Consider the following 27,097-nt stretch of genomic DNA (forward strand, 5'->3'; position numbering starts at 1 on the left):
AAATATCTAAAAAAATATTTTTGGGTGACCTATCACTTTAACTTTGTGTAAACCCCTGCAGAAAATCTCTAAATGTAAAGTAGTTTAAATTGAATTTAATACTACTATTATATACAATAAAATATTCCTATAAATTGATTAATAAAATAAAATAAATAATTTGTTATATTATGACAAAACAGACCGGAAGTTAACTTTGGCCATGGTTATTTCAGTGTTTATATGTGTTCTTTGAATGTTTGTGCTATACATCATCGAAGTCATCACCTGTTGGTTCAAGACAAACCAGTTTTGTGGTTTCTTCAAAACTTTTATTTTGTTAAAAAAAAACTTCTTTAGAATCCTCACATAAGAGGCAAAGTTTCTAACCCTTGTTTTGGCTGTATGCATGACTGATTGTTGATAATACATCAGGATCGATCTTGGTCAGTTCTAGAAATTGTAGAGAAATGACACCATCTTCTACAATCTCGCCATGGAATGTTTTTTTGACTTGGACCGTCAGCTGCAAAATTTCAGAAACATTGGTGTTTTTTCTCAAAAACGTCTTAATATCGCAACAATAACTAAATGTCTGCTACTGATAACTTTTATGTCATGTAAATGATGCGGTCATTGTGTTAGTCTGCCATGGTACACAAGGTCTTGCCAAAGAGCGCATTTATTATGCCTCTGTTAATGAGACAGCTGTTTGTTATTGATGTAAATATGGCAATTACCAGCTGCTCAAAAGAATCACTGCAGGCGTTAAACCCACTTTGCTGTGTTTTTTAATTTCTGAAACACACCATGTTCTACATCCTTCACTGTTCAATATTTGAAGAGTTTGGTTCCAAAATGAGATAACTCCCTTTTTAAGTTTTCTTTTTATTTTGCATTCCACTTAATATCAACCAAACTGCAGTTGGTTTGTTTTGATTTAAGCCATAATAACTAAAAAAATACATCTAACTAACTCAAAAACTCTTCATTTGTGTGCGATACTCTATCTCGGGCAGATGTTACAATCAGCAGTGCACGCATTGCTGTCCGTTTAACAATGCAAACTTGTCCAGTTAATGACCTCATAGTTCTTAAACACAGAGAGGGAGTACGAGGGAGTGAGAGAGCTCAAAGCCCACGGGGGAGCTTGCAGGTGCGTTGGGACGGCTCCAAAACCATCGTGGGTACATTTCTACGCCGCTGCTTCACCACTGAATGGCGTCCAACCTCGCTATAAAAAACAGCTTTGTGATCAGGGACTATTTAAGAGCAGGTCTCCTTCTCCCCACCACAGCAGCCCTGCCAACTGGCCACAGGACAAACACGTGGGGCGTCTCCTCAAAGCCGAGTAGCCTGTTTTACTGAAGCCAAACAGAACGGAATCACAGGAGAGGGACGCTTAAATTAAATAGTGTTTGAGAGACCTTCGCTTACTGCAGACACACCTTACGTTAGTCTGTCCGGTTGACACGAGATCATGGGTCACAGTACTCGTCTAGTCACCAACAACAATCTTGATGATAAGTAAGATTGACTAGTTGACTTTTCTTGCTTCTAAGGTTTCAATTTGTGTTTTATACTTTAGCTGTCGGACAATTTATACAGTTGTAATGGAACTCCAGACTATACCTGCATCTTCTTAGGGTCTGGGTACATCTAAACAGTAATTATATGTTTTGTACATCCATAATTCTGGTAGTAACGTTTGATTTGAAAAAACTTATTTCTGCAGAGACGAAAGTTACATTACAATACAAGAATTCTCCTTTAACTGAACAATGCTTGCATCATTGTTTGTTAGCTTATAGGGAATTCTTACCAAGTTAGCAACAGTAACTAAGAGTGGGTGTGGCATAGCTAACGGCCAGTTGTTGGGCGAGGAGCGTGTGATTGTTTATGGGAAGTGTGTGTGCCATTTGAAATATGTTCTTGGGTTTTTATGTTGCCAGAGCTGCTGATTCAGAACTGAATCATTAGCGGTCAGTGGTTGAATTTGTTAAATTTCATTCTTCAACATGAAATGCCAAGAGTTTACTGTTGAAAGCAGACAAATGAGTCACTTATTCGGAAGAATCATTTGTTGGCTGAGAGAAATCCTAAATTGTGGCAGAGACTCTGCACATATGACATGATGTTGTGTAGGTGGTGGGGATGAGATTCTGACGTAATAAACTATGAAACTGTTGCAGGTTTACATACTATTGAACATAATCTCTTTATCCTTTAACCAGTACATTATATCTTCTTCCTCCTCATCTTCATATAAACAGTATATGATGCCACATGGTTCTATCTCTCTTTCGCACGCACGCACCCGCACACACACACACACACACAGTAACTTATTTTGTTGGACAATCAGAAGCAGACATACAATCGGTCTCTCCACTGCTTTTTTCTGTTTTGACCGATTTCATGGATCGGGTGAGAGGTATGTGTGTGCGTGTGTTAACAAAAAGCAACCTGATCATCATTTGTTCTTTCATTTGGCAGGATCAAAACAAACCGTATAATGCATTATGCTTTTAACAAGAACCTGCTGTACTGCGAAACGCATTTTCTCATTTGTAACATTCTAATTTGTTACATTTGTGACAATGACTCTTTCTCTCTCATTGCCCTATTGAAAGCAATTGCCAAGATGTAAATTCACAAATTGAGAGTCATCCAAGTGCCATTTGCCATACACACTATTGCAGAAATCAATGGATTGTCAAATGTAAAGAAAGTCTTGTTATTAGTCTTGAGAAGCAGTCTGATCTACAGTATATAGCCAAAGGAGTGGGAAAAGTAAAGATTCGGTCAAATATTCAATACCTTTTTTTTACATATTGTTAAAAGATAACCTTTCTACAACCCCGTTCGTCAGTCTTGGGAAATCCCTGGTGGGATATAGAGAAAGGGCTAAAACCACATGATTGGAATGGCAGTCTGGGTGATTGTTTCAGAAATGTGTCCAATTCCTCAAACTTGGTCTGAATACAGAGTTCTCCAGACTCTTATGAATCTCGGGCAGTGTCCGTTTTAAAAAGTGGAACCCAAGAGTGTTGATATGTTGAAAAGCAGGAGTTGCTGTTGACAGCATCTTCAAGTGTCTTTTTAATCAATTTGTTGATTAAACTGTTGGATCCCAAGCCAAAAGAATGTAAAATGCATCTTCTGTCAACAGACTGTTATTTGTGTGAGGGTCACTGGAAATTTAAAAGGCATTATTTCATTATTCGGTACAAAAAAGGGCTGCGATTCAAAAACGAAGTCTCAGTTGCTGTTTTATTTTTTTGATGGATTGATTGTTGGGTTTGGCTGGTGTTTACTCTCTGCTGCCGAATAGGTCTCCGATTTTACCATTGATGGTGTTTCCTTCAAGATTAAAACATTCCTTAAGTATAAAGCTAAGTGATGGTTCTTCTCTGCGTTTTTCTTCAGGTGACTCAAATGAAACCCTGAACTATTTTATAGTAGTTGCTCCCGCAGTTCAAAGGCGTTGGGTGACTTCATCAGGTAACTCATTTTTGGTTTCTGTTGTCTGGGAAATCTCATAGACCTATTTATTTCAACGTTATTATTAATAAAGTTTCTTTTGTTTTAGCTAAGTGCATGCAGGTTAAGCTCATGTAAATGCAAGAATTGACGTGTACAGTTATGCTTTATGATTGGATTAAAGAGACACATTCATCAAAATGTGACAATGCAAGCGCTCTCGTAATGTTTCATGGTTGCTTGGAGTTTAAGAGACCGAAAACAGAAACAAACATTTGGAGACAGAACTCTTGTAACCTCTGACCTCTGCCAACACAAATCTGAGACGTGAAAAGACAGATTGCGTCTTCCTTTCTTCTTGAGGGTGATTACATGACAGATATGGCTAATAAATGTTAAATGACAGATTCAGGGATGGAGTCTCTCTTTTCTTTTGCTCATTTCCCATGTTGCGGTGTTCTTTGCTTTGTACAGCCACGCAGTGACACGGTCCATTTCAGGAGGGCTGGTGTTGACGCTACGCAGGGACTTTCCTCATCCTGTTGGGCTACGGTTCAAACGCTCGCTCTCCATTTTTTCTCTTCCCTTTTCTCTCTCTCTTTTCCAAGGAGCTGGACATACTTAATATACATTATCTCTCACATCCATCAACCAGTTACGTGCAAAATGACATCACCCGGGCAACCAAACTCCATGTAAAGACAAAGAAAAAGAGAGAGGAACATAACTTGAAGCTCTAAAGATGTGCCTGCTGCTTATAACCTCTCAATCAGGTTGAATGTTATTTTCATATAAACTAATTTCAGATATGTCAAAATTGTTTGAAATCCAAGATCCTAAATAGACATCTCTGATTATGCGTTTTAGTAACAAACAGCATTCTGGATTTTGAGAACTGTTTGTTCAAATGAGCAATTCAAACAACCACCAAATTAAGTTGACAGTTTGTTTCTTTGTACTGGACTTGATTTGGTTCCTCTGGCTGTGCGATGGCTTGGCCTTTACTGTGCTGAACACTCTGCCACTTTATTGTCTCACATTTTTTACGAGTGAGAAACACCCTACGTGATCTCTCTGGAGGGTTTCAGATGAGGGGTGTTGCCCTGAAAGTCAAGCTCAGTCAGAAGCACCGATTCTGGGCAAAAGGCTGCTGTTGTTCCCCTTCCCAGCTTGTCAGGATCAAACCCTGATGTCATCCAAGGCAGTCCACAGACCCCGGCATCTTAAAAGAACACAGTGAGGCGAGCAGAGAGTCAGACAGGCTAAAGACACCAGATCTGACCATTCAGAGGTAAAAAATATATAAGTTCCACATTTAAGAGATACAGCAGTATACCCAAAAATCAAAATGCTGTCAGTTATTCATCCTCATGATTGTAAACCTGTATATGACTCTTTCTTCTGGAACACAAAATGTCTTGGTGGTATTGTGTTCATACAGTGGAAATCAATGGGGTTTTGTATTGTTTGGATAATTAACATTCTTCAAAATATCTTCCATGTTTTCTATAAAAAAATGTATACAGGTTTAACATAAGAGTAAATACTGAATGATTTCCAATTTTTGGGGTGAACTCTCAACTTTATATTCCATTATAGCTGTGATTTTATGTTCATAAGCAACCAAGTTTTATTTGTTTATACTTTTGTTTGTTATATAGAGCATTTTAGTGGTATCAACATGAACAAACGCTATGTGGCCCAAACCTAACTTCCGGTATACCTCCGCAAAGAATCTTTAAACTGTTGGGTAGTTTAATTTAATACAAAACAATTGACAATAAAATACATTATACAAAATTATAATATGAATTAATATTAATGTAAATAAATATAAATGTAATATCATAACCAAACGCAAACCGAAAGTTAACATTGGGCAAGTGCATGTGTCCAATGAAACCGTCTAGGTCTACACACATTTATGTTAAATGATGACACACTATTTTATAATAACTCAGAGTTAACCTAACAGTATCCATAAACAGTTTATTTTAATGTCTTTAATTTTTCAATTTAAGGATATCCTTAAATTAAGTTATGTGTAACTTCTGGGTATAAATTGGAAACACACACACACACACAGACACACTGCAGCCCCAGTGTGGTCAAGGTGGAAAGCACCCGAATAATACTGGAATAAATGAAATGGCTCTGATGTCCCCTTTGTCATGCTATAAGGATTTTAGTGCTTCGTTTCTTCAGAGAACTGCTATTGTCATCCACTGTGTCATGTATGAAATACAGCGCTGATGTGAACAGAGCCATTAGCAGCTTCTGGCTGTGCATCAGAGAGGCTTTAGCTCCAGCCGCTATACCGTAGGGTCTTCGAGCACGTTTCGAGTGTGAAAAAATCACACGAACTGTTGATGAATGCACTAAAGCAGCGAGAGCGACTGTAGCAAGCTGAATATTAGCCTCTGTGGCACCATAACAAAATTATGGCAGAACGTTTACTAAACGCTCACTCAAAGGACCCCCATAATGCCAGAGGCTCCAAAACTCTCCCTGCAGCTTCCCAGCAGGAAAACACCGCTTCTCTGGCCAAGCTGCATTCCTCATAATGGATTTTTACCTTCCAGACTTACAACCACAGAGCTGCAAATATGACTTTCTAATCATAAGACGCCATTTTTCAAAGGGTTCTGGTGCGCAATTAAAAAATATAAAACTCACCGCCTCTCTGGTTTTATGAGGGTGAAACACAGCCTCTGTGTGTGGGGGAATCGAGTCTGTTTGGTAAGAGAGCCTGTGCTGGTTATGGCTCTGTAAATATCAATGGTTTGTTGTGATTTCAAAGCAATGACATTATTTGGCCACAGAGAGAGATAAAATTGCTGTTGTTAAATTTTTGATGGAGCACGGCTCGCCTTTAGATCTTTTGGTGAGGTGGACCGCGTTCAATAGCCTGCTGAATTGCAGTCCTTAGAACGCAGATAAGGTCTGTCAACAGACTCGTCTTGACCCTGCTCATTGGTGTTTGACTATGCGTAAAGCTATACATCATCATTCCAGACCATTCGTGGTTAGAATGGGGATTAAATAGTGCTCGGATCTTCAATCTTTGGTCAGATCGTTCCCTCTCATGGAAGTACACTACAGTAAGCATCTTTGGTAAAAGGCATCTGGCAGGAATATAAATCTAAATGTAAACAATGTGATTAAAAAACATAATGAAACACGCAATAGGACCGGCTTCCGCTCATTACATCAACAGCGGAGTTGTATGCTAGAACACTAGGCTCTGACCTCTCTGGTACCCAGAACACACCACATAAAACCTCGCCAACCAGAATCTTTTCACTCGCCAGCTCCATAAAACTCCAGTTCACCCCTTACAAATACCCCCCCACACACAAGTCTCTCTTTCAGACTCTCTCTTTCTTTGCTTTACATAAACCACTGAAAACACACTTCATTACTGAAGTCTTTAAAGATCACTGCTGACTGGCTGCACTCTGCAGATGAGAAATGAATGAGTGAAATCACCAGATAATGCTAAATATGACGGACTGAGCAGGTGATAATTAAGACTAAGACTAATGAGTCTCAGTTAAAGTTTCTTTGAATTTGAAGATGACTTTTAAGGGCCAGCACCAACAGTGCCCCCTAGTGGGCTATGCTAAAACCTTACCAATGGAGGTCAGGATATGTGCTGCCATAAAGAGCTCCTAACTGGACTTTGGCCAATAAAAACATTTGCTTTCTACATATCTGTATTCTAATGTGGTAAAAGATAGGCAAGCGATTATGGTTACGTCAGTAGATGAATTATTTTATGTGATGCAGCTTACCATAGCTTATGTTAAGTTTTTCACTTTGTAATTTTTTTAGGGGTGCTCTGATTAGTCTGTCACTCTTTTTAATTTTGGCCAGCACAGTGCATGCATTGCATAGCATAAAGTGTAGATTTTGAACTACTATAGAAATAAGACGGACGGTTAAATTTGACTTTGTTGTAGTGAGTTATGGCAGAGGATTTATTCAAACCAAGTTCAAAGTGACACAGAATTGCAAATAGAGGGAATGCTAATATTTACATATATGATTGAGGTTAGGTCATCTTACTTAGAAGAAATCGTATAGCCACGATTAGCCTTGCTAGTTGTACCTGGTGAAGCTGGTCTCCAAGCTGGGACAACATGTTATTTGCTTGTTTATCGGTTTATCCCTTAGACCTGTCCGTTTTTTCCAACACTGAGACAGAGTTTCCCAGCCAAGAAACAGACCTCGGACCCCATGTCATTTAAGTCAAGCTACTGTATGAATACAAAAGAATCTCTCAAGTCATAAGTTAAGGATGATTACAGCACACACACACAAACACACTTTTGGACGGCCCGGTCATCTGGAAAGAAGTCCACTCTGCAAAATCATTCACTCACTACACACACAACACTGTCCCAGCAGTGACCTACAGCTCTGTGGTCCATGTAACACAGACCGCTCCATAGTGCACAACCAGCTAGAGGACCACAGAAGATAGACACACAGAGAGGCACATACACACGCCGTGACACGGCCCAGCTGGAGGCAACACACCACGGTTGGCCTGTCGCTATGGAGCTTCCTTCTCTGTGCTGTGCTTGGCAACCGATCACAGCACTCCCCACATGCTGCTGAACTGGATCTCTGCCTTACAAACACACACAATCACATGAACAACATCTCTGCATGTATTGACCATTGCATTCTGGGATTAAACTGATAGAATTTCATTTTACTACATTAAAAAAAATGTTTTAATGTTATTTTTTCAAATATAATATTATGTCCTTCTGAAGTGTTTAATTTCTATATTTCATGATTTTTTTGCCGTAAATCCTTATTAAAATTCTTCCTTTATGTTTGTCATGGAGTTCTGCAAACATCTAATCAATGAAAAGTATTAAAAAGTGCTTAATAACTTTGATAACGCAGTATTTAAAAAGTAAAGTGTTTTATCTTTTTCCTGTAAAACAGTGAATTTGAACATCCGAGCAAAAAAGAAGCATGACTTAGAAAATAAGATTTTTATATATATTTGTAATACGATAATAATATTTTGTTATAATTACAATTTTCATTTACTAAAATATTATTATTTATTAATACATTTTACATTTTTATAATATTATAATGTTTGTATTATATTATTATTTTAAATGAATTACTTATATAATAAAGTACAAAAACTATAGCTTATAAGAAACTGTATAGAAACTAACTATACAATATTTATTTGTATTACATTATTTACTAAAATGTATAACACTGTAGATACTAAAACTTAAAGCTGTGTCAGGTCACGCTTGGATTTTATGCTCATTTCAGCTGGCTATGTCAAGGTGATAGCTGAGCTTGGTTAGGCTAAAATAAAGCATGCTGTTTTAGACTGTATTAAAGTGATTTTTTCTAACCGGCTTATGTAACTAACTCGGTAACAAACCGAAAGTAGCATGTAAATAAAATTTTCATTTGAATTTGGTGATCATTTAGTAGACATTATTTATTAAGGTACCATATAACCACCTAAAACCATCAATGAACATGATACCTCCACAGTAGTTTTACTGTAAGGGATAAGTAAGACAGGCTAGCGGAACTGTTGGACCAATCAGGGAGGAAAGACTTTCGCATCTCAGAAATCTGTTTATAAAAGTGGTCAGCAGCGGACTATTAACTCATTTTCCTTCGTAGTATCTGTAATCAAACGTTCAGAGTTCAAGCCATTGTATATGAGTGAGAGTTTGATCAAAGCTGATTTTCATTTGCCGGATTTGCTTCACCCTGTAGGCCCTGGAGCAGAGGATGAGAAGCAAATCATGCTGAAATCTCACAGGGGTGTTCTGTCTTTTCCCCTCCTTTCGGCCTCTATTATCTCTCTCTCTTACCCATGAGAAGGTATCGGAGCAGGAATACACAAGCAAACAGAGGAACAGAGCCTCCTCCTCCTCTCTCTCTCTCTGTGGGGAGAGTAGCTTTAGGGCTACATTCAGCCCTTGTGGCTTCTCCTAAACACTTGCACGCCTGTCAGTGAAGAGAGACTTCAGAATAAGGGAAAAAGAGGATATAAAGATTCAACTGATATCCCTTCGAGGCATTGGGTGTTTGTTTTTCGTTGTGGGTGTCCTGTTTCCGAAAGCTATGATTCTGTAGACTGCGGCGCGCTGCGGCCGCTCCTTACAAGCGTCCGTTGTTTGAATCACATTTTTCTGCAGATTCATGGAAGGGTTTGTCCACATACAGGAGTCACATAAGGTGGTCGGGTACACGGTAGAGCCAAATTCATTGAAACCGAACTGCCAGGAAAGAATAGTGCATGACAGCGACGGGACTGATTTTTCTCTGTTGATCTGCTGAATCGAGCGGAGAAACAGCCTTGGGTTGGTTTACTTTAGAAGAAATGATGGCAAAGGAATTTCATAACAAGAAATGAGGCACTTTGAAACAGTGTTTGTTACAATTTTGGCGCTGGTTACAAAAAGGCCAATGTGTTTGGGTAGCTACTTTGAAACGCGTTGTTTGAAAAACTACACTTTTACTTTTAACTTTTAATTTAACAGTACTCTGGACCTTTGAAAAAGTAGGTAGTTACATTACAAATTATATGAACAGAATAGATACCTACTCTGTTAAAGTTCTTTAAGGCAAAATTGTTTAAAACGTGTGGCCTCACAAATCAAATTATAGAATGCATTTTAGTGTGTGAGGACTTGCCAAAATAGATTTAAAAATGTTCTTTGAAATTATTAATAATTGTTATAACCATCAAGCTTGACAACGTAAATCTATATTACCTGTGACATCTCCTAACTGAAATAACATGCAATCTTAAAAATCTTTTGTCTTTGGAACACTTGCACATAATTTAAAAGGGGTTATATGGCGCAAACACACATTTTTCTGTGTCTTTAGTGTGTTTTAAGTTGCCCATGCATGTATTAGACACGTAAAATTACAAAAATGTAAGTGTTGATACAAAAGATGCATTCTATCTAAAAGCGATTGCTCAACCAGACCTGTCTGAAACGCCTCGTATAACCACACCCCCACGAATGTACGTCATTTCATGGTATGACTTGACTAAGACCGCCCAATAGTAAAGGCACGTTAGGTCGGCATACTTGTAAATCTCATTGTATCGTTGCTGCCGCAGCCATGTCGTGTAGACGCTGTGTGTTTCGTGGCAAAAAGGATGCCTCTTTGTTTGACCTTCCAAAAAATGAGTCTTTGAATGGTTACATTTTATTTACAACACTGTTCCAGAAAAGTACAATCTGAATATTCAAGTTTGTGCAGCCCATTTCATCGAAGATTGCTTCACGAACCTGGAAGATATCAAGACCGGCAATGCACGATAGCTTTGGATAAAAAGTGGGGCCCTTCCAACCAGTACAATTTCACTTCACAGGCGCTTCGGATTAGCAGTCTGTATGTATATTGTCATCGTAAAAGACTTTGCTACGGACTAACGTAGGTTGAGTTTGCCCTGTGTTTGTGATTTGAAAATGCGGACACGCGCGCAATGTGAAAAAAGACAATATAAGTCCTAAATATTATGGTAATAATATCCAGTAATAATGTTCCAACTAGAGGCAACAAATGTCATGTTTATAATGGGATTTATTGTATTTGCTGAGTCGCAACGAGATGTGGCGTAACACTGGTTGTTCAAGAAGGGCCAACTCACTTGTGTTTTTTATTATGTTACCATTTCCTTCTTTAATGGAAGCTGGCCACTCATAGCACACATCGCCTTTCAGAGCGATGAGCTTTGTAAAAATCAGCGCGTTTCAGAGAGGCGGGGCAAAGAGGAGATGCAAACATGCACGGTATGCGGAAAATACAGCGTTCGTTTACCTTAAAACGTGTATACACATTACATTACATCTTAAACGAATGATAATTTTTTAAGATTTATTTGATTTAGTTAAGAGGATAATTGTTGTGTAGAATCTGTTCATTACATTATTTTTGAAAAAAATCCTCATTGTATTGTATTATATTCTTTCACAAGTGCCTACATTTTTTCACTGTATTGGAGTTTCCAGGTTAAACTGTATCATTTTGTAAAGGTGCAGCACGGTAGAGAACTGTTCTTTACAAGAAATAAGGCCCAGTAAATATTTGTCCCTCTCAGACATTTATCCATGAATAATGTCGGATGTGCAAATTTCAGCTGCCATGACGGCTGTTTTATTTCATTAGTCGCTCAGTTCCTGCCAAAGCGGGCCCTGATGCTTAGATTTAGCTGCAATTGGGCGGAGAACATCATGGGGAGGGCACAAGCCGAAACCTGTCCTATCCCAGCATTCCTTGTCAGGAAATGTAGACTTGACTGGTTTATTCGAGTGGCCAGCACAAAATCCTTACCATCTGCACCTTTCAGGCAGTAAACTGTTCCTGCTTTATCTTTAATGGGGAAATAGAAGACAGTCCCTTTGGGAACAGAGCGAAAACACACACACACTCACAAGCATAAAAGCATTCTGCACATAAACACATTCATACTAACACTCAGACACACACAAACATGAATAAACACACTCATACAAACACTGGGGCACAAATAGACATTCATAAACACACTCCCAACCACTCACAAAGAACATGTGCTTAGACACACACAAACACACACACATGCAGTCTATTGCACACATCTGTAGAGAGTGCTTCTTTTCTGTGCCATGTGCTCTGGCACGCAATGCCATCTCCTATTAGTGTGTTTTCAGTTCAACTTGAACTTTGGGCTTTATTTACTTTAGGTCTGATTGGTGAAATCAACCATTTGTGACATTTATGCGTTTTCAGATGGAACTCATAAATAAGGAATATCTGAGAGCTTTGGAGAGAGCAAAGGAAAAATATCCTGATATCAGTGAAGCAGGATACAAGCCTCTATTTTAGAACTCTTTAGCATAGGGAATATGGATTGGCATGATTTTCTATCGTACGCTGATTGTGTCCTATTAGAACCCGGATCATCTGCGTGTAATTTGAACACTGTGTCCCTGAAGAGATCAGAGCGAGGGGCACATATAAAACGACACAGGGAAAGAAACAATTCAGAAAGAAGAATTCTGTCAATATTTACTCACCCACAAAGCCGTATGCTGTTTTTCTTCCCTCTTTTTCTTCTGGATCCACACACGAAAAAGTTATTAAAGAATCTTCACATAAAGCTTTTACATTCACCAACAGCTCATAGAGACCACAGGCTGTAAAACTATAAAGCTTTTTCGTGTATGATGTCAAAATGACCTCTCTTGTTTTTTGTGCTGCACATAAGTTAAAGATCACAGGAGCTTCAATCAGATGTCATTGATTATAAATACTGTAGAGAAACTATAGAGGTTTATAAACTACCAGAGTCAACCTTTATACAGTAGGTTGTCTTTTTATCACTGTGTGTGCGCGCGCTCGCGCGTGTGTTGATTTAGATTTGAAGAGTCTGGGCTGTCTGAACAGGATGTGAATTCAGAAGCAATGATAAACTCGGAACATCTTTTGAAGCGTTCAGTCTAGACCAGTGGTTCTGGATAAGGGGGCCATGGGCATGGCCCGCAAGGGAGACCCAGTTGACTTCCAAGGGGGCCTCAAGATGACAAATAATTTAAACTTATACTAAACGAGCCTCAAAATACATTGACCAAGATATTCCTTATTATTTAGACATTTTACTAATTAATAAATGTTTTCCAGTTAATGTTAAGCTCTAAATATTTTATTGGGTAGAAATTTTGAGTTTATGTCAGTGGAAGGGGATCTTTGAATATTGTTGAATACAACAGGGGTGCTTGGATTCAAAAAGGTCTAGACTGAGGTCTCATATCAGAACTGTGATGTCAGAACCCTAAAACATCCAACCAATATATTATTATTGCTATAATGTGCCGTATTCAAAAATAGATCTATATTCATTTCCTTGGCACCTTGTTATTTTTTATATTTTGTGAAACATAAAGTCAGATGTTAGGTTAATAGTAAAGCCATATGCTTTGTGTAAGGAACGGACCAAAGTTAAATTTATTGAATCAAAATCCATAGCTTTAAATTCTCATTCGTGAAACTTGCCATCCCGCAATCAGTCAAATGACACAAGATAGCCATTGTTGTTTGGCAATAACATTAAATGCCATTTTAGATTTGAGAGCTTTGGCACAGGGGGCCAAAAATTGGAGTGGAGAGATTTTGGCCTCTTTCTCGCAAAAAGCTATCAGATTGCTTTAGAAGACTTGGAACAGAAGCTATAACATTCTGCCTTCTGCTGCAAAAGAAATAATACAAGATGATTAAACAATTACAAAACGTATTTTTAGGTGAATTGTTCCATTAATATCAAAACAATAATGACATATTGAGGGACTACAGTATGATAAATTCCACACAATCAATTGGAAATAAACTCAGTGTTTTGGGAAGTACTGTATATTGTTAATTAATTCTGAATGGAACGTTTCATCAAATGTTCGAATCATCCAAGCAGCAGTGCTGAATGATAAACACATGGGTTACTTTAAGACCATTATGTTCTCCTCTCCCTGGAAATGATTTCTAAACACTGTCCTAAATCCCAACACTTGTCACGGAGGCCAGATGAGAGCCCTCTCTTACTTGAGTCTCAGATAAACACTTCAAAGGGGACGGGCCGCCGAATTGGTGAGTGGTATTATGTGTAAGGCACGTTAGGTTTACTTTGCCACTGAAACTCAAACAGACTGTACACAGAGAGAGGTGTGCGAGCCTGTATTAATATTACCGCCACCCACGTGCTAATGGCTTCTGCCGTCTCTACCGTCATTGACTCAGTCGGCTCTACTGTTAAAGCTGCTCTTAAACTGCGTACGTCTCTTGAGTAAACAAAGCCAGGGGAGAAGAGCGATGACATGACACACTGAAGTACGGGAGGTTTCCTTTACTCTGCAGTCAATAGCGTCAGTGTCTACGCATCCATCATGCGGGTGCAGGGATCGGCAGACACGGAGGACATGCACATATGGATACGGGTAGGGCTCGCCAGACCTTTCGCTCTCTGGAGGCGAATTTGCCATTCTGAGCCTTCCGCTGATTTTCCCTCCCATGAATGTTGTGGCAATCGAACATCACCAGAGAACACTGTTTCCCAGAGTTCCCAGAGGTCAGAGCACATCTCTTCGGGATTATTTCACTGCTGGAGAAGTGATCAGGTTTTCCTCCAAAGTTATTAATAATGTCATTAACAATTGCTAAGAGACGGTATATGCATTACAAAACGGAAACTCTAATGCAAATCCCGGATTTGGTAAAAAAAATGAGGTTACGCCAACGAGGGGAAGGAACACCGGATCACGGTTAAAACACTTTTGACAATTCCACGGAAAAATGAGCTGTCATTTTAAAGAGTTAGGGCTGTTTGCCTGGTTGCCCAGTGGCATGAAGCGAAAAAAGTTTAAGCTTACTAATATTACCACAAAGGGCATTTCCATTCAGAAACGGTTCCATTCTATTCTTCCACAGGTGACACTAATGATGTGGTCGACTTGGCATGGTGTTTTTCTTTGAAATTGCATGGTCATGGTAACTTTAGATTCGAACAACAGGCTTACGGACTGTGGCTGAGAGAGATCGATCCACAGGCCAGTGAGTGGAGCCCTTTCACATGAATTTTATGCCGAATGCCCTTAGTCACCTGAGGAAAGAGAATAACATGAAGATTCGATCCAACATCTCTGCAGGAGATGAGCGTGATCCTCCCTTTCTTCCATCTCTTTCTCTCTGAGTTGCTTGTTTCTCTCCGGGGAGCCATATGCTAGTGGAGGAGGGAAGCGAACATGAACCAACCAAATTAAACACATGAAATAGGAGGGAAAGAGTTGTCATAGCATCCTAATGGGTCAATGAAAACTGTACGGTTTTATTGAGTTTAAGCTCTGAGCTTTTGATGTCATGTGGGCGATATTACATAGTGTAAATTAAATATGTTTTATTAAAATTATAAGAGGCATACATTACTGTACATTTGAGAGATGTTGACTTTTAGGAGGTTATAAATGACTGTATGAAATCATGGCTGGTTTATGTTTGTGCTTTAGACATAAGGAACATACTTCTTTAGTCCACCTGTATAAGGCATTTTTATGTTGTTTAGTTACTTTCACGTGGCCTACACTCACATGGATGCTGGCATATATATATACTCACACAGAGTCACAACCCCTCAGGTCTTGTTTTCTTTTTTGGATGTTACATCGTTGTTTTACCCAACGACTATATTCCGGCCCATTAACAATCCCATTCTTTTTATTTTATGTCTCTTGTAGTTGTGCATGAAAATATTCTCAGTAGTTACTATGGATGCAGAGGTTTTTAACTGCCTCAATCCATCAACGTAAGGATGTGTTATTAGTTCTTCAAGATGGTGGTTCCCCTCTGCAGTCAGCATTGAGCAGCGAACAGGAACACTGAACGTTTCCCATCGTTTTGACCCTGAACTTCTCCTGTCCTCAGGTTGATGTGCTATAGCAAAGTAACCTTTGAATGGTTTTCCATATGTTTTAAGCCTAATGGCAGTCTTTATCCTATAAAACGTCTTTGTTGACCACTGAAGGAAGTTTCCTTATTATTGGTACTATTTAATGTTTAGTGACTACACTTGGGACAAATATATCAAATCGCTTGAGCTTCATTAGCATACCTGTGTCAATATGTCACCATACTGTGCAGCTGGAGTTTTAAATATAAGTTGTTGCTATGTTATTAGGATTTTGCTTTAGTGTGCTGTGTGGTCAGCACTTATTTAAGATGGACAGTAATAGAGCATTGGGGTCTGTGGGAGCTACAGGTCCGGGGTCAGAAATGGAAATAGGCAGCTAAGAATTAGAGGAAACATTGCAGACTAAAAAGAAAGATTGGAGAGTGTCACAGGAAAAATCCAAATGGATTTGGCTTCTTAGAAGGGGAAATGGCTAAATGGATTGTCTTGATTTAGATGATTTTATCTGCATACTTAACAAATGTCTTTTTAAAGAAAACAAATGGAAAGAAGAATTGTCCTATTAACTTTTGTAAACTTCGCACCTTTCAAGAGTTAATCCAGAAGTTTAGTTTTTGGGAAAGAACAATAAGTGCTAACAAAAAGTGTAATTAAAGCCAAAATCAATATATCACACAACCCCCTACAGTTTCCCCTTCTGCTGGAATATGTCAACAATTTGGCAAGTGCTTCCAAACCCCTCAAAATTATACAAAATCCCTGACCTCTACTGACCTAACCATATCATTTTTAATTGATAAATGGGAAAAAGATCTCAAAATCATGACCATTAATGACTTCTGGACACAAAGCTGTAATATTCTTTCAACCTGTCCAAGGATACAAACATGCAGCTAATCCAATATAAGGCTGTTACCAGAATAAATAACACCGAGCATTAGATACGCATCTGGGACGCAATGATTCAGATGAATGTATAAAGTTTTCACTTAATGCTATTAACAATTGCACTCTGGTTCTGCCCTCCTATGTATCTCTTTCGGAACAAAATCCTCTGTTTCAGATGATCTATCGAAACTAAACCACACATTTTGAATGATAAAATATATTGTTGTCTACTGTAGAGGCCCTTTACCACAAAGATGGGGTTTTCTGATACACTGTAAAAAAATGTTGTTTCAACTTAAAAAAATAAGTTACATTTTTTGAATTATATCAACTTAAAAATATAAGTTATCACAACGAGTCTGCAACAACTTCATTGCCTATAATACTTACACTTGAAACAACAAATTACACTTGAATTTTTTAATTGAAACAACAAAATGTGACAATTATAACTTTTACGTGCTAATGTTTATTTGAAATCAGTACAATGGTTTAGAAATCAGTACATGTTCAATGATACTGTACGACTCTGTATTTTTATTGTTCTAAAGAAGAGTGCAACATCTTAATATTTTAAAATCTGTGTTGAGTTACCTAAACTCAGAACCTGCCTTTATAGTTTCAGTTATGTTCCATTGAACACAAATGTTTCACCTGCTAGTGCCAAATCGAACCGAGTCCCCGCTGTTTTAAGCGGAGGACATTACTCTGCAGGAGCGGTCTACACTTTGGGGAGGATTTCAGTGAATGATTTGGGCGTCTCTGAGTTTTTCTTGGCTTCGGCCGATCGCTGTTTTGCTGCTTTGATGACTTGCTTGTGTGTAAGGGGTCAGCTCTCAACGGAGAGCTTTGCGAAGGAAATGAAACATTGGTCATTAGGACGAGGTCCAGTTTCACTCCCTCTCAGCTGATACATTACCAAGTGATTAGTGAATAAATTCATCTTTAATATTCATTTGCATGAGCAATCCGGTTACGTCCATTTATTGCACTGCTCGGGTCAAGAGCGACATTCATATACATTGTGAATGCGCATAATTCTTAGACTCAAGAGATTCCGTGAAAATGACTTGACACCATCGGGGAACTTAATCTTCAGTATGTATGGTTGGGGTTGGCAACACAGCACTGTAAAAGGTGTAGATAGATATTCATCTCTTTAGAGAGGTTCATCTGAGTCCAGGCTGACACAAGAGAGCTAGTATTGTGTGTTTCCATTGTCTAACAAGGCAAGTAACTGAGTTCAGCTTAAAGCCATAGTTCACCTAAAAATGAAAATTCTGACATAATTTACTCACCCTCTTGTCATTTCAAACCTATATGACTTTCTTTCTGCTGCATAACATAAAAGAAGATATTTTGAAGGAAGTTGGTAACCGAACAGCGCTGCACCCATTCACTTCCTCTGGACACAGTCAATGCAAGTCAGTACCGGTTAACATTGTTTTCAAAATATCATTCAGGTTTGAAATTAGAAGAGGGTGAGTAAATGATGACAAAACGTACACTTTAAGTCACCTTTTCAAAAAGTGATGATCCAAGGTAATTGCCGTCACAAACCAAACATACAGTAGTTGTCGGTTAACGTTATTGCATTGCGTGAGATGAAAATCAGAAAGCTTCAAGCAACAGTTTACCCAAAAAAGGAAAAGAAAGTTTAAATAGAATGTTTCAAATTATATTAACAAATATAACGGTTAATTTCCTTAATATAAAATACATTTAAACAGTGGAATGTGTTCAAACAAATCAATAGTATTAAGTATGACACATTTATTGCTGTAAAGACCTCAATAAGTCCAATCTATGAACAGTGAACTTTGACATCACATCCATGGGGAGTTTAATGTGGATTGGGAGGCTTGGCTATGGCATAGTGGGAAATATGTTTTATGTGTATGCGCTTTGCTAAGCCCTGCTTGTGGTGGATTGAATGTATTTGGTTTCAAATTTGTCAGTAGGTCTAAAATTGAGCAAATCTGTCGAAAGCTATTTTCTGCTTTGAAATACAATTGAATGAGTCGCTTAGCCAGACAATGTGGAGACTCAAACTTTGGTCACTTGCATATCAATCCAACACAGAGCAGACAGGGTCGGACATCAGGTCCCAACCAGATACTCTTGCATTTGCCAGAAGTCTTGTGGTTGCTTTGAGAATGACAGCGTCTGGTTTCTCTCTTTCTGATATGAAGCCACTTCACAGTTTCTGAGGCTGGACTAAGATCAAATCTGGACTGAGGCCAAAATGGAACTACGGTTAAACCTCAACATCCAAGATTTCCTATGTTACTCCCAAGGGTTCAGTGTCATCTGACAGACAGATTTAGTCTCTAGAGAACATGTTGTGAAGCATTTGCATTTTAATATTTACCGTTATAAGATATGTTACTGGGACAATTTGCCTCTCTTCACCTCTGAATGACTTTTTGAGACCTTTCAAAAATAGGGACTTGAACCCCAGCCCTCCCATATGGGCCACATGTGCTTCTCTTGAGGTTCCGCTATAGTGCCGCCCAAACCCTTCTGCCATCGGCCGCCATAAAACCACCGCATAAACGACACAATCTTAAAATTTTAATACGCCACTCAAATGTCAACTGTAGACTCAATCAATAAAATAATGTGACTCATTGAATCATAAAATGGATGAAACGATGGAATAATTAGATGCAGATAATCTACTTTCTCATTATGAGTGTGAATAAACAAATCCAGCTGCCCATGAGACAGCTGCCCTTTCTCCAGCTCTCTGTATGCTTTAGAACTCTCATCAACTGTAGTGAGTTACTATATATGATATACAAGCGATACAACTGGTCACAGATATTGGGGTGTCTATAATTTATCTTCAGTTGTATATAAACTGAAATGTTAAAGGCATAGTGATTTAACAAAGGTTTTCGAGAAGTGGACACAGAAAAACAAGTGCATAGGATTTCAAAAGTTGCCACATTACAACTTGTTCTGTGCGGAGACCCCAGCTCATGACAAGTTATGAAAAACATAATATATGTTTTTTTGTGTGTGTTGAACTTCAATAGTTTAAAATGATAACTATAAAAAGTGAAGCAAACTTTAATGGATAAAAATAGAAATTATATCATCCGTAAATCACAGTAGAAAACAAAAGAAGATATTTTGAGAAATTTCTTGGTGGTTCTGTGTCCATACAAAAGAAGTTAATGTTGTGGTGTACAAAGTGGTGTTCAATGTTGATGGGTTACAAAATTTCTTTAAAATGTTTTCTTTTGTGTTTTGCAGAAGAAAGTCAGACAGTTTTGGAATGGAAGTAAATGATAAAGGGAGAAAGTAAATTATGAAAAAAAATGGGGATGAAATATCTAATAAAGTGTCATTCAACAACAGTAAACTATAGTGCATCCTCATAAGCTTTTTAAGCACCTGTTTATTCATATGTTTTTTAAATGCATATTTCTCCATCTATATTTCTAACATTTTCACAACATCAAACATTTTTAGCATTGACAAATTGATAACCATCGCCAGTTGAATCCTCTGTTTTGTTTGGGTACATAAATGCAAATAATGGCAAATAATAATTATAAATAGCATTGTTTCAAACATGTACTGTATGCATGTTTTTGTTTCATGACGTTCGTTTCCAGGTGTTATCATTGACGTCTTTCAAATAATGTCAAGGCTTTTTATTGGGCATTTATAATGTTTGCTAGGTCACTGGAGAAGCAGGTAGGTGAATCCCATTTTCCTGTGTACTATACATATCCTTTAAATCCTTAAGATCATGTAAACAGAGAAAAGAAAACAAATTGGTATACTACAATAAGAAAATAATTATTTTAAAATCGACTAGTTAAAAAGATTTGGGCATAGCAGATGACACAGTAGAAGGCGCACACAGTAGGTCTTGGATGCGTACAGTGCTTGACACATACATATATATTGCTAAGTACCGTATGTGATGCAAATATGGCTTCTAGATAAACTTCCCTGTCATAACACTACAGCCCCTGACACAAACCGGCCGGATGTACTGTAAGTGTCCTCCTGTAAAACCCACACACTAAGCCAGAACGTCTACACACCAGCACATGCACATATTCCCACTAAAGTAACTGTTCAGCTTCTTTGTCCTTTTTACCTCGTTTGTTCTTTCCCAGTCTCCTCTGCTTGGATCTGTGCCCATTCTACCGACCGAGATCCTGTATCTCTTCCTGTTTACATTGTGGCCTGTGGATTGCATGGCCTGTTCAGCACTATAGGAATGTAGCTGCAAGCAAGTCCTGAAAGTATGAAGTGATCACACAACCTTAAGGACAAAATAATCCATTCTCATACAGTTGAGGTATGTTGTGGTGGTTATATTCAGTGTGGTCTATGATTAGTTTGAACAAACGGTCAATAAAGTCAATCATGAGCATGTTTATGGTTTATGTGGGATTAGTGGGACATTCGGTCAATCCCAATCCTGTCATTCATCCTCAATAGGGAAAATGTTTAAATGGCTTGTACGGATTTACTGAACCTGTAGCAACACCTCCCACACCTGTATTTATCAGCAATACAATATAATGATGACTTCATGGTTGTATCTGGAATGAATGGAATGGGAAGAATCCTAATGAGACCCTCTGCCCGCTGCTCTTGACATTGATTTTGGGGCGAAACGTCTTATGTTTGAATGCATGTCATGTTTCCATAAGACACCAGAGCGGACCGATGCTCCACTCTGGCCTTTAATCTGTGTTTCAGAGAGTGTGGATTCCCCTCCGCTCTCTCCTGGATAAACACCATTACAGGCAGATGCTGAGGAGCTCAAAGTTGAGTCAATATTATCCCGAGCAATAAAGTCCTGCACAGTGCGCATCGCTCCCCCTGTGAGACCAGGATGAGTTCATCTCTAAACTGCCGAGGTCCGTGAGGAACTGTATTCAATGGAGGTGGCACACTTGAGTGTGAAGATAGCTTGCTGTTGTTTCTACTGCCTGATTTGGGTCAGAACATTTCAAATTCCATAAACCTGTTACGTATACTCATTGAATTCTGTTTGCTTAGTGATGAGCTAATGCTGACAGTCTTTCCTACAGATCTTTCATGCCAGGCCTATACACAATCCAAGGTGCTTAATATTCCTCATAACAAACTCGGCTGTTATTCCACATTATCTCTGTATGGACTTTGATCGTGTCTCCCTCCTTTGACAGCAGGATATCCAGGATCAGCTAAAGGTCAATAAAGCCTGGTTCAACAGTGTGAACCCATCCCTGGCAAAACTTCTGTGTGAGTTCACATCAAGCCCGTCATCCAATTCTCCCAGTGGACCTCGCTTCTTGCCCTTCTGCTCAAACCTGTGCACACTTGTTAGTGCAAATATCTTACATTCACAGCAGGAGCATTTTTCCCCATCATACCTTGGGCGGGCAGGCCAACAGAAACATGGCTGAGCCCTGAAATAACACCCCGTGAAAGCTGCTGGTGTGTCTTAATTGGACCAAAGTCTTTCAACGTTGAATTCTTTTGAACTGAAACAGCTAAACCACAATTCAACTTCTGTGCTGCTCACAACAATGGACTGCTGTGTTTTCTTCCTGTTGGCGTAGCTAATACTGCCCCAGGACTGAACACTTATTCTGTCAGTTTTAACGCTGTTTAAATATACGAAGACATTACAGTAAGTTCAAAAATGTCAGGGAACTTCTGGTTGGGTTGTTATCTTGATTGACCATTCTGTCAATAATATATGGTAGTACAAAATAAAGATTGTTTCCCATACAAAATGAGCAGAATGCTGATAATAATCACATAACATGACATTATCACATTCACACAATATTACTCTTATTACAGGTCAAATGTTGGGCCTATTGTTTTTGCTTACAACTGTTTTTTATATTATAATTATGTCAATTATAAAACTTTATATATTTTGCTTACATGTAACATTTGACATCTGGGCTTTTCCCCTAGTAGCTTCCTTGATGACTCACAGAATTTACAGTTTGTCTCTTTCTCTTTCAGTGTGGGTGCGTATGTGTCTGTGTGCGTGTGTGTGTGTGTGTGTGTGTGCGTCTGTGTGTATGTGCGAGAGAGAGAGAGCGAGAGAGAGAGAGAGAGAGAGAGAGAGTGCCACATCTTCTGACAGGGGTCCTTCAGATGGGCTTAAAAGCCAGCAGTCATCTATTATGATAACAAACACACCAATCCAGCCCATCACTGTGCGTGAGAGAGAGAACATTTAAACACCCATCTTTGTGTTTCCTTTAGCGAGAAATGCACGACTGAACACGTTGAACACGTCTTTCGATGACACGTCACAAGATCTGTCTGGTATGTTCTTTGGGAAATATTAATTTTCAGCAACAGAGTAGAACATATTTATGGTGTCTTATCACTGGAACACTAAAGACTGAGTATGAAGGGTTCATTTTATTATTTAATAATAAAAAGAATTATGTCTTTAACATCAGCCAATCCAAGTGAATTACAATATGTGATTTTTTATTTTATTTTACATGTGCGACACATTTACATTGTGATCTGCTCATTTAGAGGTATTTTAAAATGCATGTGGGTTTAAGATTTTTTGTCTTTCTGATGCGTCATACAGTAAATTGATATGCAAAAAATACATTTCTGAGAGCTTTTTTGGGCCTTGTTGACACTTTATCTACATGCCAGCGGTAAAAAGGGGCAAAGACACATACACATCAGTGCACCTGGTTATGTGCTATAATTCTGTAGCCAGTTTTGGTTAAAAGATACTTGTAGCTGAGAGATCATTGTTTGTGTACCTGAATGTACTGTTTATGCAGCTCTGTTGCCATATAGGGCTAGGAGATTAAAGGTGCATTTACCGGTAATGAAACAAATGGAGAAAATACATGTTTGGTTATTCCCCCAAAATGCTTTGCCGATATAATCTTTAATAAGATGACCAGCTGTGCTGCAACATTTGGATGTTTTGAGACACCACCCTACATTTGCCTACGAAGCAGTTTAGACGTTCACCTGATAGACGATGCATTGAGTCTCAAAACGCTGTGCTCTATCTTTTCATCTGTTATCAGACTCTAGATCTAAGTGGATAGGAGATATAGATCCTGGAAACAAAAGCAATATTGTCCATTCGCTGGCAGCCCACCACAATTCCAAGACCTATGAAAGAATGAGCGGTGTTTTCCAAACACAACACGCACAATTCCGCATTGTCTACGATTTGGCAACCATGCGTTGAAGATGTTGCAAAAAAGAAAAACAGTTTAACATACCTCTCCTTTTGTTACTCCCTTTTTTCATACACTTCATCATCGGTTATTAAAGCTGTAAATTTCGTAAAGACATTACAGGTCATTTGCTCTTTATGAACGTAAAAATGTAAACAGCCAGAGCGGTGTACTTATCTAAATTCTAATCTGATTTATGTGCTCCATTATCGCTAGTTTGTAAGAGGTTCTGTATAGAGAATTATTGATATTATTATTTAGTTGTATATTTAATGCAAACATTCCTGTATTCAAGACACTCTTTCTCTTTTTGGTTTTAAATTGTTTCATACTTCTTCTCTGTACAGCTGCTCGGCTCTGATAATGTTATGTAAATATAAACAGTGGTTCTTAATGTCTTTTTCTTTTGATTTCAGATTGTAGGCCTACATCAAGTGGATACCGAATAGAGCTTTAACATTGTTTACCATACTCAAAAGTTAAGTCCCATTAAATCAAACCAACTTTTTTTAAATATGACGGTGTACTGCAAAGGCCCCAAGATATGCAAAATTGCTATTACGACTCATTTATTGAATTTTACAATTTTTCATTTATAATTTTTTGCAGTAATTGTCTTTTAAAAGGATAGTTAAAATTCTGTCATTATTAACTCACCTTTGTGGTTTTCCAAATCTGTATAAATGTTTTGTTCTGATCTACACAGAGAAAGATATTTGGAAGAATGCTTTTAACCATATTCTTCTTTGCTAACATAGACTACCATAATAGGAAAAAATGCTTTAAATTTCTTTGTTCTGTTGAACACAAAATAAGGTATTTTGAAGAATGTAGGAAAGCAAACAAATCTGTGGAACTGTAATTTGTCCTTCTATGGTAGTCAACTGGGTCAAAGAACTGTTTGGTTAGGCATTCGTCCAATTCTTTGTGTTCAACCAAAGAAATTTATACAGGTTTGGAAAACCTGTGAGTGAGTAATTCATGACAGAATTTTCATTTTTGGGTGAACGATCCCTTTAAACGGATTTGTTTAATTTGTTTATTTTGTTTGTATTTTAGCAAATGATTGATAAATATGCCACATATATCACAGCAACAACAACCAATTTAAAAAGCATTTGTCAATTTTACTACCCTATTTATAAACATTTAGCAAATTATTATTTGCTTTTAGCATTGCTTTTCCCCAGAGCAGACTTGCAACACATCAGTTGTTTTATATGTGTTAAGTAATTTGCTAAAAAATAAAATGAAGTCTACACCCACACTCCTCATTGATGACATCATTGGTTTTGCTGGCAAAAGTTTCCCTAAGGCCGCTGCAGTCCCTGAACCCTTCATCCCACTGCTTTTATGAACACTCACACAGGCCTGGATCTCTGCATCCTCACTATTTTTATTAACACACACACACTCAAATGGAACACAGGCCTGGCCACCACTGGTCTTAGTTACCCTATTTTTATCTGTTCATAAATTTGAAATGCAATACAGCTGCCACGGTGTGTGTCCAAGCATGTGCGCATGAGTTTCATCTACGATGCGAATCATTTTCTACCTCAGTGATATTAAATGATCTGGTAAAATAGGATCACAATAGAACAGGACTAGGCTTGGTTCTTCAAAAACAAATCCTAAGTATAAAGGAATTCGGGAGCCAAGACGATTTCTTAGTCCAAATGTAGTTCTCACGATTCGGGGCTGGGTATCTTTATAGAGCTCTATAAGTAACAGAGTCTTTATATTTTATGTTGAATTCCTGTCCTATGATGCTGGATATGCTAAAGGTTCATGTTCTACAGCACTTGGCAGGTGAATGTTTTTATAAGCAATTAATTATGGCACTGTCTGGCCTGGATATATGCTATCAAATATTTTCACGTCTTATGTTGCCATGGAGAAAAATCAAGTTAAACAGAGCAGCGTCTTAGCCCGAGTAAATGACAGTCCAACCTGGCATTAGCAGTTAGACAATTTATCAGCTCATCTTCACTGTCAGACCAAACTTTCCTTCCATCAACACCAGCAGAAATATTTTTATATTTATAAAGTCCATAACCTCTCACTCATACAGACCTGAAAGATTTGTACCATGCCAGATTTGTTCAAAACTATTTATTGGACGGTTTTGTGTTGTTACATGATTTGCATAATTTCCTCTCTGAATTTGCTCCTGTCTTTCCCACTTCACATTTTCTTGTATCTTAGTTTTAACATTTCCATAACATTACAAACTCTGTCACGTTTATTCATTTCTGCTCGTGTGAATCAACTTTGAGCATATGACACATCGTTTCCTTTGATTCCGAGACCAAATACGATAATGTCTCCTCTGTGCTTCATTGGTTTACATGTACATTTTTGGTTACATATGAGGCGTCTCATGTGGCTTTTGTACCCTCTCATTTAAGTTCGCTCTATGGTTCTATTCCTTGTAGACATTTATTTGTAAAAGCAATTCCAAAAAATGCAATTACATCTGTGATTATTGGCTTAGCAGGTAGTTAGGATACAGATGGAATACTGAGACAGACTTTTAGTTTAAAGAGCATGCGTTATATATACAGATTCTGATTGCGACTGGTTGAGTTTGGTTACTTAAATATCTGATCAGATCTGATAAGGTTCACCATCTCTCTGTACTGGAATATGCTTGACATGCATCTGACCCCATATTTCCGTGATTTATAAACCAGGAAGAGGAAGTCAGTATGATTCTTACAAATGAGTTACGGCAGAAAGATCCGCCCTTCAGAGTGAGAAAGATTTAAGCTATCCCTTGGGAATAAATTCCCCTTGAACGGAATTACGTTAATAGAAAATAACAGGTTCTGATCAGATTAGTGGTTCACAGAAAGTTCCACTGCAAACACTCATCCTAACCCTGGAGATTGGGGAGATTGGTTGGTTAATGTATATCACCACGTTGTCCAACAGTATGTAATACTGTATGAATTATGATTTTAATAGTAGAGTATCTGTCAGAAACACAATGATAAAGAGCTCCCAATTGAACACAGATGTGTTTATTTCATTTGTTGTGAGCAGAGTTCATTCACGGTGGATTCAAATTTGACCACTTAGGATAGCT

The 27,097-nt window shown here is 38.2% G+C and overlaps 1 long non-coding RNA gene across 1 annotated transcript; it reads left to right on the forward strand.

Annotated features, from left to right (window-relative positions):
* Nucleotides 1–20,539: 20,539 nt before the first annotated feature.
* LOC130431211 (uncharacterized) lies at nt 20,540–22,387 on the forward strand. The gene is made up of 4 exons (XR_008908180.1): nt 20,540–21,128; nt 21,536–21,777; nt 21,871–21,902; nt 21,991–22,387. It is a non-coding gene; the product is annotated as an uncharacterized LOC130431211 (long non-coding RNA).
* The last annotated feature ends 4,710 nt before the right edge of the window (nt 22,388–27,097 follow it).

The sequence above is a fragment of the Triplophysa dalaica genome, chromosome 11 (genome assembly GCF_015846415.1).
Source record: "Triplophysa dalaica isolate WHDGS20190420 chromosome 11, ASM1584641v1, whole genome shotgun sequence".
Taxonomy (NCBI): Eukaryota; Metazoa; Chordata; class Actinopteri; order Cypriniformes; family Nemacheilidae; genus Triplophysa; species Triplophysa dalaica.